This window comes from Gigantopelta aegis, chromosome 9 (assembly GCF_016097555.1).
Source record: "Gigantopelta aegis isolate Gae_Host chromosome 9, Gae_host_genome, whole genome shotgun sequence".
Lineage (NCBI taxonomy): Eukaryota > Metazoa > Mollusca > Gastropoda > Neomphalida > Peltospiridae > Gigantopelta > Gigantopelta aegis.
Genome location: NC_054707.1, coordinates 53509455 through 53523287, shown reverse-complemented (window position 1 = coordinate 53523287; position 13833 = coordinate 53509455).

Sequence of the window (13833 nt, the reverse complement as noted above, 5' to 3'; positions counted from 1 at the left end):
GGACTATTGAACCTTCGGACTACTGAACCTTCGGACCATTGAACCTTCGGACTATTGAACCTTTGGACTATTAAACCTTCCGACCATTGAACTTTCGGCCTATAGAGCGGTCCTTGATGGAGGTGTAGTGGCTACCCCCCCCCCCCCCCCCTCCCCGCTAAAATAATAATAATATGACGCGATACTGAAAAAGCTGTAAAACAGAAACATAATATATCTATATCTATATACTGAACAAAACAAGAAACTTCCGATTTGTACATATAGTATTTGTTGTGTTAAAGAATTCATTGAGTAATGAAATTATATAGGTAGTATTAGCCTTGAGCTGTATTATCAGGATTCATGAATTTTATCGATTATTTTTGCACTGTTAATCGTCGACAAGGTGAAATTCAGTTTGCACGTGCATGCATGGTTCAACATGTCCCGTGTAGTATTCGGTCAATTTGTTTTACTTGTCTTACTGACATTGTTGTCAAGTGAACGAAAACGCTTCAAAATTTGTAAAAAAAAGTAACGTTTTTTACATTGTAGCATTTTTAGTATGCCAAAAATACCCAATAATTTACGCGAACGGGCGATTGGCATGCTTGATGCTGGCATGTCGACAGAAGACGTTGCAAGGCATGTCGGGAGTTCTAGTCGAGCGTAAGATTTCAAACGACAGGAAGCTCCAACATCGTTGACGTCCGCGTGTTATAACGCGTGGTCAAGACCGCTATATCATGAACACGCATTTGCGCAATCGATTCCAAACTGCCACTGCTACTGCTGCTAACACACCTGGGCTTCATAATAACCGAATCAGTGGGTAAACTGTTCGTAATCGTCTGCGGGAGAACGGTTTACATGCACGACGTCCTTACGTCGGATGCGTTTTAACGCAACGTCATCGTCTAAATCGTCTTAATTGGGCAAGTGTACACACTCGTTGGATACGGCGACGCTGGAATACCGTTCTTTTTTTCGGATGAATCCAGATTTTCTTTACAACGTGGTGATGGCAGGGTACGCGTCTACCGTAGGAAAAATGAACGCTATGCTGACTGTTGTGTTCTTGAACGAGATCGTTTCGGGGGTGGGGGTTGTGTCATGGTCTGGGCAGCCATTGCCCATGGTTATCGTTCACCACTAGTCGTCATTGATGGCAGTTTAAATGCTCAACGTTACCGCGATGACATTCTCGCTCATCACGTCATTCCTCTGTTCCATAACAACGCCAACATCTCGATTTTTCAGCATGATAATGCCACCTCTCATACAGCTAGAGACACTGTAAATTTTCTTAGGACAAATAACATTGATGACTGGCCCGCTAAAAGTCCTGATCTCAACCCCATCAAGCATGTCTGGGATAGTCTGGACAGACGATTGAGGCGTCGTCCCAACCCACCCGCTAACGTCAACGAACTTCATCAAGCGCTCATTCAGGAATGGAACAATATTCCACAGGCAGAAATCAACACTTTAGTCAATTCTATGCGCCTGCGATGCACTGCAGTGGTCAATTCAAGAGGTGGTCATACCCGTTATTAAGTTTTTTTTAACCCCTACCACACTTGGTCAAAATTTCTCCCAGTTTCTGTTAACCTATGGCCATGACTTTTGCACCAAACGATGCATCATGGAACACTCTTTAAACGCATATATAAGTATTATTCCCCCGGTTTGTTTTCATCAAGTTATGTTCAAGCAAAGTTAGCGGAAGTTTCTTATTTTGTTCAGTATATATGTATAGTGAGTTCTTTCTGCGCCTTACAGTTATATGAATCCAGAAAAAATACTTCGCGTGGATCACGCATTTCTTTAATTTTCTGATCGTTTAATATTACAAGACTACAAGTTGTGAAAATATAACAGATATTTAACAATAATAGTTATTTGTTATTTTTAAATAAATTAAATAAAAAAGACAAGAGACGAAAAAAACAGTGGACCTACCGATAAACGCCCAGTCGATATAGTGACGTGTTAATCGATACGCTGAATGGGACTAGCAACCGACAATCATTAATGAATGAATGAATGAATGAATGAATGTTTAACGACACCCCAGCACGAAAAATACATCGGCTATTGGGTGTCAAACTATGGTAATGCAAATAAATAAAGTGATGATCAACATCAATACAAACATTCAAGACTTAAACAAAAACAGTGTAAAGAACTGTGCAAAAACACAAATATCACAGAATTTTACGGATACTGAATTTTACTCAAAACTTCAATTTTGTGCTGTATTGGCCATTCTCAAAGAGAATGTTACAACCCTTGCACCACGGTGAGGTTACAGCACACGCAGGGGACAATCATCAAAACACGACAATCATCAAAACACGACGTTAGCATGCTCCGTTGTTAAGGTTAGTCAGACATCTGCTGATGGTTTCATTTGTCATTCCATTTTACCGTTACATTATGTGTGATTTATCATTCCGGTTTAATACACTTGTCACGGGGATCCTATAATACCCGTAACCGAATAAAACACAATTATCCAAATATCTCTCCTAACTGTATATCTATTAGATCTCTCTGTATCGGGCAGTATATACCCGCGTGGCTCGTCTCTAGGTATGAACAGAGATAAGATCTTATATAAAGTATATATAATATAGCACGTTTAGTTCACTAGAAAACACAAAAAAACACAATACACTTTGGAATCTGTATTAACGTACGCTGACAAATGTACTGCCGCAGTAGTTAATTAACAACAACAAATAGTAACAACCCAGAACTGATCACTTAATTAGTTAATCACTAGGTGTCTAGTTTATACAATATTCTAATCACTTCACCGTGACACAACACCCACACGTGTGATAATTGAGAAACGCTTCCAGGGGAACTTAATTAATAAAGGAATTACAACTCTATTCCTAACTGGTTAATTTTTAATTAACCCTTAACTACTCATTCAGTAACCTTGTAATACAGACTTAATACTGGTACCTATCACAATAAAGACAATAACCTACAGTTTACCTAGGTCCTCTAGGATGACTGGTTAAGCTTTATATATATTAGAACACTGAGCCTACAGTTTTACTGCGTCAGATTACCGGCAGCACCGTCTAAATAATATTGGTATAATACAGTATTAAAATATTTAAAGTCACATCAATCACATCAAGGTTATACAACAGAGCAGAAATAATATTTACCAAGTCCGGACGGACAACGTTCCCCCTGGAAGCCTTCCTATGTTTCTCCCCGATAAATCTAAAACCCTAGCTATTTATTATAAAATCCCAGTATCGCCTAGGGGTACATCGCGGCACCGAATACCTACAAGTGATATTTCCACAGCGACCAAGACGACAATTTTCCTTAGATGGCCAGACTTGCTGACGCCTAGTCGCCAAAATCACAGTCGTAAAAACCGCACTCGCGGAGGTATTACGTAACTACTGGCCACATGGCCTCCGCAACTGGGCTGGGTGTGTATTAGGCACAGCTCGACCACGGTCACGCGGAGGTATTACGTAACAAAATGCCCACCTGGGCTTAAGTGCATATTGAGACTGCACACGGCCCTCTAAAACAATTAATATCGCCACAGGCGAAAAGAAATAAGAGCATGTTCCGTCACACACACCCCAACTCAAAAAGGATATTTCCTCTACTCTAGGAATAGGGAAATATACTACATTAAAAGAAAAGTGCGTTAACCAACGCATCCGGGCATTTATAACACATAGTAATAAGGTGACTACCAGTAATCACACTGAGTCTCTGAGTCCCTGGTATACAAATAAAATATATAAAACAAAACAGAAATCAAGAATGTCAACACATTATCATAACGTTCAACTTCGGGACAGGGCATCAGCGATTACATTGGATGTGCCCTTGATATGTTCAATGGTAATTGGGAATTCCTGCAGAAAAAGACTCCATCTCAAAACTCTCTGGTTGGTGGCTTTCATTCTGTTAATGAAGGTAAGCGGATTATGATCAGTAAAGACCACCACTTGATGCACTGCCGATTTCACGTAGATCTGAAAATGCTTCAGAGCTTGTACCATGGCCAAAGCTTCCTTCTCTATAGTGGAATAGTTCACCTGGTGTTTGTCAAACTTTTTGGAGAAGAAACTTACAGGATGGTCCAGTCCATTTTCGTCTTCCTGGAACAGCACAGCTCCAATTCCCACGTCACTGGCATCCACAGCTAGCTTGAAAGGCATTCAGTAGTCTGGCGCTGCCATCACGGAAGACGAGGAGAGCATCTGCTTGAGATGGTTGAATGACTTCTCGCATTCATCTGACCACTGGAACTTCGTTTCCTTCTTTTTCAGTGTCGCACGTTTTCCAGGTTTTCTCCGATAGGCATGCTGTCGAATCGGTGTAGCGTTGGGTTCGAAGCGCAAATCCTGGCTTAAGGTATTGGTAACCGTTGGAAGGTCCTGACAAATGGAAACATTGTCTTGTTTCAACGTAGTCAACTTTGCTCGCTGGGGGCTCAAGTCTGCTAGAATCTGGCTGTTGGTTAATTTGATCTCTGCAGTCTTGACGTCATCACAGGAAATTGAGTGACTCTCAATTTGGACAGGTAGTACTGGAACTATCGGCAGTCTGTCAAAATAACCTTTTAGCAAATTGATGTGACAATACCTACTTTTCCTAACCCTATCAGGAGTGTTTATCACATACCCTGTCTCATTAACCCGTTTGTGCACAACATAGGGCCCGAAATACCTGTTCTGCAATGAACCCCGTTTAATGGGAAGGTACAGCAGCACCTTATCCCCTGGTTTAAATTCCCGACTCCTAGCCTTCCTATCAAACACTGATTTTATTTTGCTCTGAGCATGGCTCAGTTGCTTCCTAGTCTTCCTATCTCTAACTCTCTTATTGATTAATACTCCCTTGTCCTCAGTTAACAATGTAGTGCGAGCTGCCAACAAATTTGGATCAGCCCCCTGCTCTAAAATTAACTCTCGTCTAATACAAGGTAAGTCCCCTCTATCAAACACAACTGGTTCATTTACTCTCTGCGGGAGGTCAACAGGTTCCACCACATTTAGTTCCTCAGTTGACTTATCTACCATTTTACTGATAACCTCATCCACTCCAATTTCATGGCTCACACACGTATCAGACAAATCACAAATATCCTCTGGGTCTCGTGTTACCCTTCTGGCCATAGCCCTAGTCATTACACACGCAGGATATCTAATCTCATCAACCTCACTCTCTTCTATTGGTAAAGGGCTGTCTTTAATTAACAATTGGTCACATTTCGGCTGACAACACTGACTAGTCAAATCATTACCCAACAAAACTCCTATGTTTTCAACAGGCAAGTCCTTTACAACACCCACAATGACTGGTCCCGTCACAAACTTCGAACACAAGAAAACGTTATGTAACCGGACAACCATATGTTCTCCAGTAACTGGGGTTAAAGCCAAACTACGTCCTGTATCTGAATTCTCAATACCAGCTAAACACTCCGTCGTGATCAGTGACTGACTACACCCGGTATCTCGATAGATTGATATTGCCTTAGGACTCAATTCTTGTTTCACATCACAAATCATACCAGTGGACACATACGGGTTTACTTTCTCTGCCATGGGACTAACCATTAACTCTCTCGCTAGCGGAGCTGACCTCACTAAACCGACCACTTGCGCATTATCGCGTTTCCTTTTAAAACAGTCCCCGACAAGATGGTTATCCTTTTTACAGTAACTGCAATGTGGACGAAAAGTTCGTGCATTGGCTGATAATGCAGGTTTATCCTTACTTTGCCCACCAGGTGCATTCATTACCTGACTAGCTGACCAACTAGAAGACTCTCCCCGATAGTTACTTTCCCGGGAAAAACCTGGCTGAAATTTCTTCTTATCACCCTGTTGTAAAGAGCTACCCTGTACTGCCTGAGCTTTGTGTATTAACACGTAATCATCTGCCACTATGCCTGCTTCCTCTATCTTTTTGACATCACGATCCTCTAAATGAATACGTAAGCTAACTGGTAATCCATTTTTAATGTCCTGTAAGATCAACAACTCCCGTAACTCGGTATATGACTCTACCTGATGAGACACCACCCATTTATCAAACATCCCTGCCTTCTTAGCCACAAACTCACTATAAGACTGACTCTGCGTTTTTCTCAACTCGCTATACCGTAAACGATAATCCTCAGGTCGTAATTCATACACCCTCAACACTGCCGCCTTAACTAGGTCGTACTGACTTGCTCGCTCATCACTCATTGAATTATAAGCTACACTAGCCTTCCCCTTAAACTTAGACACGGCTAACAATGTCCACTTAGACTGCGGCCAATTTAGCTGCTTAGCGGCCCGTTCAAAAAGTTGGAAGAACATATCTACCTTCTGGTCATCAAATACAGGCATTGATCTATAAGCCTCCGACATGTTAAACCCATTTCCTGCTTTTCGTCTAACTTCTTCAGTATTCAATTTTAACTCATGTTCCACTTTTAATTTTGCTAACTGGAATTCTCTATCCCTATCTCTCTCTTCTCTTCCCCCTTTCTCTCTCTTTCTCTCTCTCTCTCTCTCTCTCTCTCTCTCTCTCTCTCTCTCTCTCTCTCTCTCTCTCTCTCTCTCTCTCTCTCTCTCTCTCTCTCTCTCTCTCTCTCTCTCTCTTCTCTATCTAATGCACGTTCTTCTCTTTCGTACTCAAGTTTTTTGAAAGCTAATTGTTGTTCCACACTTAACTCATTTATCTCTATCTCTGGAACAATCTCACTGTCTTCCATAACAGGCCTATCACCAAAAACTTCCTGGATAATAATTGTCTTTATATCACCTAAGGTTTTACCTGATGTTAAATCAATTTCCCGCTCACTTGCGATTTCAACTAACTCGGCCTTACGTGCTCACTTAATCTCCACTACACTGAGCGTAGGCCTATCCAGCAAATTCTTATCCATGTTTAGGTATGACGCACTTATTATTAATTAATTTTCTAGTGAACAACGTTGCTACTTCTAGTTATTTGTAAAAATAATTTATAAAGCCCCCATTTACAAACAATACTTTTTTAAATATGCATGTCCCGTTTCAGATCCGGGACGAGCGCCCCAATTTTCACTCCTGTCATGGGGATCCTATAATACCCGTAACCGAATAAAACACGATTATCCAAATATCTCTCCTAACTGTATATCTATTAGATCTCTCTGTATCGGGCAGTATATACCCGCGTGGCTCGTCTCTAGGTATGAACAGAGATAAGATCTTATATAAAGTATATATAATATAGCACGTTTAGTTCACTAGAAAACACAACAAAAACACAATACACTTTGGAATCTGTATTAACCTACGCTGACAAATGTACTGCCGCAGTAGTTAATTAACAACAACAAATAGTAACAACCCAGAACTGATCACTTAATTAGTTAATCACTAGGTGTCTAGTTTATACAATATTCTAATCACTTCACCGTGACACAACACCCACACGTGTGATAATTGAGAAACGCTTCCAGGGGAACTTAATTAATAAAGGAATTACAACTCTATTCCTAACTGGTTAATTTTTAATTAACCCTTAACTACTCATTCAGTAACCTTGTAATACAGACTTAATACTGGTACCTATCACAATAAAGACAATAACCTACAGTTTACCTAGGTCCTCTAGGATGACTGGTTAAGCTTTATATATATTAGAACACTGAGCCTACAGTTTTACTGCGTCAGATTACCGGCAGCACCGTCTAAATAATATTGGTATAATACAGTATTAAAATATTTAAAGTCACATCAATCACATCAAGGTTATACAACAGCAGAAATAATATTTACCAAGTCCGGACGGACAACGTTCCCCCTGGAAGCCTTCCTATGTTTCTCCCCGATAAATCTAAAACCCTAGCTATTTATTATAAAATCCCAGTATCGCCTAGGGGTACATCGCGGCACCGAATACCTACAAGTGATATTTCCACAGCGACCAAGACGACAATTTTCCTTAGATGGCCAGACTTGCTGACGCCTAGTCGCCAAAATCACAGTCGTAAAAACCGCACTCGCGGAGGTATTACGTAACTACTGGCCACATGGCCTCCGCACCTGGGCTGGGTGTGTATTAGGCACAGCTCGACCACGGTCACGCGGAGGTATTACGTAACAAAGTGCCCACCTGGGCTTAAGTGCATATTGAGACTGCACACGGCCCTCTAAAACAATTAATATCGCCACAAGCGAAAAGAAATAAGAGCATGTTCCGTCACAACACTATATGTTATTTGTCATAACAATGTACCTGTATACTATGTGTAATTTTTATTCCAATTTAATACACTATGTGTGATTTTTCATTCCACTTTCGTATTCCGTGTGTGAATTGTCACTCCAGGCTACCTGTACTGTGTGTGAATTTTTATTACAGTTTACCTGTACAGTATGAGTGAATTACTGTAGGTTACCCGTACACTCTTTGTGAATTGTCATTCGTTTACGTATACACTCAGTGTGAATTGTCATTCCAGTTTACCTATACAGTGTGTGTGTGTGTGTGCGCGCGCGTGTGTGTGTTTTTGTGTGTGAACTATCATTGTAGTTTACCTGTACACTGTAAATTGTCATTCCAGTTTACCTGTACACTATGTGTGATTTGTCATTCCAGTTTACCTGTACACTCTGTGTGAATTGTCATTCCAGTTTACCTGTACACTGTATGAATTGCCATTCCAGTTTACCTGTAAACTGTGTGTAAATTGCCATTCCAGTTTATCTGTACACTGTTTATCAATTGTCATTCCCATTTACCTGTACACTGTGTTTGAACTATCATTGTAGTTTACCTGTACACTGTAAATTGTCATTCCAGTTTACCTGTACACTATGTGTGATTTGTCATTCCAGTTTACCTGTACACTCTGTGTGAATTGTCATTCCAGTTTACCTGTACACTGTATGAATTGCCATTCCAGTTTACCTGTAAACTGTGTGTAAATTGCCATTCCAGTTTATCTGTACACTGTTTATCAATTGTCATTCCCATTTACCTGTACACTGTGTTTGAACTATCATTGTAGTTTACCTGTACACTGTAAATTGTCATTCCAGTTTACCTGTACACTATGTGTGATTTGTCATTCCAGTTTACCTGTACACTCTGTGTGAATTGTCATTCCAGTTTACCTGTACACTGTATGAATTGCCATTCCAGTTTACCTGTAAACTGTGTGTAAATTGCCATTCCAGTTTATCTGTACACTGTTTATCAATTGTCATTCCCATTTACCTGTACACTGTGTTTGAACTGTCATTGTAGTTTACCTGTACATTGTAATTGATTTATGATTCTAATTTAACTGTACAATAAGTGAGATTTGTCATTCCAAATACATTGTGTATGATTTTCATTCTAATTTAGTACACTGTGTGGTTTGTCTTTCGAGTCTACATGTATATGTGATTTGCCATTCCAGTTTATAACTATTTGTGATTTATCGTTCCAATTAATATATACACCATGCATGTTCCACTTTACATATACACTATGCATATTCCAGCTTACATATACACCATTTGTGATGTGTCATTCCAGTTGACATGTACAATTTTTGTTTTTGTTGTGTCATTCCAATACATTAACGATTGCATCAAGTTCAGTTATATACCAGTATTGCCTGTCAATACAGGTGTGTGCTAACTCAACCGGCTTTTCTTTACATTTTATTAATTATTAAAAAAACATGTTCCGACTTTCAATAGTTTGAGCGATACTGATTTAGCGACGTGTGACGCATAAAATATTCCAATACTGTTATCGATTATTTTGTTAATCTCACAGATAATATATATACTCTGTCAAAAAAGAAACGCATAGGCGAAATATTAATGGCATTATCTCTTTAATACAAAGTGGTATAATTGCGTTATTTATGATCGTATCACAGTCAAATTTGACATGAGTATGTGACAATGTTCTTGCTATGGACTGACGGCAGTGGAGGCGTTTTCATCACCAAACAGCGTCGCACGAGGGCGCTGAAATAGTACCTTGTGTGGCCACCACCAGCAGCAATCACTGCGCGATATCTCCTTGGCATAGACTGAATGAGTCTCTGAATCCGGGAACGTGGAATCCTAGCCCATTCTTCATGCAGTGCATGTGACAGATGCGGAAGCGTCTGAGGCTCCGGGTCACGCTGGCGTACACGTCTGTCCAGTTCGTCCCATAGATGTTCAGTGGGGTTGAGATCTGGCGATCTTTATGGCCATGGCAGCATCATTGTGTAGGAAATCCATTGTTACACGTGCCGTATGCGGCCTGGCATTGTCCTGCTGAAACAGTTCTCTCTGTCGACCCAAAATGAGAAGCATGTGACGGCGAAGAATTTCATCCCGGTAGAAAGAAAGAAAAGTTGTATTTAACGACGCACTCAACACATTTTATTTACGGTTATATGGCGTCAGACATATGGTTAAGGACCACACAGATTTTTGAGAGGAAAGCCGCTGTCGCCACTTCATGGGCTACTCTTTCCGATTAGCAGCTAGGGATCTTTTATTTGCACTTCCCACAGGCAGAATAGCACAAACCATGGCCTTTGTTGAACCAGTTATGGATCACTGGTCGGTGCAAGTGGTTTTACACCTACCCATTGAGCCTTGCGGAGCACTCACTCAGGATTTGGAGTCGGTATCTGGATTAAAAACCCATGCCTCGACTGTGATCCGAACCCAGTACCTACCAGCCTGTAGACCGATGGCCAAACCACGACGCCAGCGAGGCCGGTCATTCATTAACAGTAAAGAAAATAAATATATATTTTGTTTAAGTGTGCATGGGTACACAGGACGGCACCTGCCTTCAAATCCCCCTTTTTTAAATTCACACTTTATGGATATACATGTAACAGCATAAAGAAAAATGCAACAAAACACATTCTGATATTTAAAATATGACTTTACTGTTAAAACAAACTGATATGTAATTTCAAGTCACTTGTGTCACTCAGAAACCTGCGAACACTCCGTAATTCGGTGTGTGGTGGACTTAGTTTTTCAATGTGTTGAAGTTCAGCCCTAGAACGACTTGGTCCATAAACCCTGCCTAAACAACAAGCAAAGAGCTAGCTACAAGCTGTAACACCTTGGATTCATGTTGTTCAGGAAAGCATACTGTTATTAGTTCCAGACATTATAATAACTGATCCGAGTAAAATCAGTCTGCACTTTTATCGCCATAAACTCTCTAATAAATTCCAAGTCAAAGGGAAACGACTGGTTTGGTATTTATTCAGATATTAAACAAAAAGATGGCCTAAATCTAGGACGGTCTCAAGTCGATGGCGAGAAAATGCAGACGATATCGGCCGAACCCGTTTGACTACCCCCCGCGTATTGTCACTGCCCAGCTAACGTCCTTTGAAAATCCTTTCTTCTTTTAAGCTTTCGAGTGTGAGAAAGGCGTTTAATATAAAATTAATTCCCCTTTTGTGAAGACTAATATACAAATCTGTTCCAGCGATTATGTGGCAAACGCAGTCAGTATTTATGCAGTGTTGACACTAGCAACAGCACGGCTATTTTTAATCACATTTATTCCACCTTCTATATGCAATGTAGGGGCCTAGTTGAAATATTTTTCATATGTAAACTATATTGTATGCGATATACAGGAAAATAAATTAGTTTATTCGTTGGATCAACCTAACTATTCATACTATTATTCAAGAAAATCAGAAAGCTGAAGACGTTTTAACACTTGTACAATACTGAGTTTGCCAAAGTGAAGTGTACAAAATCTGAGGACAATGAACCAGTGGTAGAGGAAATTCTGACTCATCTCTTGTGAGTACCAGAAGTGGTGTAGGTAACAGTGTACATGTCTACTGAATTCATTACACAAAAGCACTCTGTTTTAACGGAAGGGTAACTACATTAAATAGGTGATATTTTTACACACACACACACACACACACACACACTCTCTCTCTCTCTCTCTCTCTCTCTCTCTCTCTCTCTCTCTCTCTCTCTCTCTCTCTCTCTTTCTCTCTCGTAATAGTGAATTAAATTTGGTCTACAAAAACGACGTGTTCCCTTATTTCTTTCTATCAGTGTGTGTATGGTAGACAAACGTTATCTAAAGTTAGCTCATTGAAATGTATGATAATATCGATATATCTGTAGGTCTATAGTGACAGTAAAAGACTGGTATAAACTGACAAAACACAGCCAGTATCACACATGATGAGCGTACTGGGCCACAGACCGTCCTGTGCAGAACCGTGCTGTGCAGAGCCGACGCTACACTGGGCGGTAAGCTTTTAGATACGTATCAGTGCTGAACGCAAGATACATCGATCTGTTTGCATTACGGCCAGTTCTGGGCTCAAAAAGTGGAGTCCGCCCAAGCTACCGATTATCCAACGCACAAACCCGTGGAAAGAGACACGCTTTCAAACTCAATATTTTCGACACAGTGTCGCCCCTTCCCCTCACCTCCACATTACATGCGCATGCTGTTCTGACTGACAGCTACATAAATATAACAGTTTACGTTATTTCCACCCTTAATGAAAAGACAGGAAATAGTGGAGCTTATTCTATTGTCACCTTCAGTACTCAAGTGCGTGCGTGACATCGGCAATAAATTTGTCGACTTCAGTGACAGTAATAAAAGGTTAATTATTTTTATCAAATAATATTTTAATTAAAATCCTATTTTAGGTCCCTAAATTTAACAGCGACACTACAAATAATTAGCGCCAGTGATTTTGGTTCAAATGTGCAATTTACATATAGATCAATTATTTATATATATGCGTACGCAGGTACAATGTAGGCTCATACCTATTATTACCTACGTCATCGAAACGGGAATGGACTCGTGTGTGGGAGTGGATGCCTTTGCACGTGTACAACAGGAAGAAAGATGTTGAAAATCACAACTTTTTTTGTATCGTACTAAATGAATCATTGAATGGCCCCTTAATTTTTTTATTTGGGCAATTTCATAAGTATCTCACTTGTAATGGTCAATGCAAACTCTACATCTAACAGATATCAGATCGCAATCGACTGCATCGACTTCGACTTCAAAGTCGCCACTAAATGGCCATTTTAAAAAAAGTTTTTAAAGATGGCGAACACTAAAATCCGAATCGGGTCTCGTGATTGTGTTGAAAACTATCTCGAGTAGTTTTATATGAGAAGCATTATTATTTGTATAAATATAGTATGAGCGAATATATATATATGATATATATACTATATATATATATCATATACTAATAGATAAATATTTTAATTTTTTTAATCGACATAATAATCATGGGAAACGAAATTTCGGTTCCGTGGTTTTGCCGACACGCTACCAGTAACGATCGTTACCGTGAAATCCGATGGCCTGGAAGCGTACTGTCAGGTTAATGTGCTGGAAATTATACAAGGGTGGGGATCTAGACTATGGCGTGTGATTTTTTTTTAGAGAGTTTGGGTCATGCTCCACCAGAAAATACCTTGAAATTTTTTTTCGTTTGGAACAGCAGACCTTGACGTGAAAATAATGCGGGGAGTAATTAACTATTTTTACGTAGACTTTGTCATAATGAATAAATTCAACATACAAAACAGATGTGGAAATTATGAAATAATACATGCAAACCTGTCCTAGCGGATTTTTCATTTATATGTACTCATAATAAGCGGCTACCTGTCCGACACACACAGCGGCCACTTAAACTGGATCCCCAAGTCGCTAAAGTGTTCGTGTTAATCGGCCACTGTACATAAATTCTATTTTAAATTTTTTATTTTAAACAACAGTGACAATGTGCAACAGATAAGACATTTTCACACCTTCACGGATATAGTACCCATT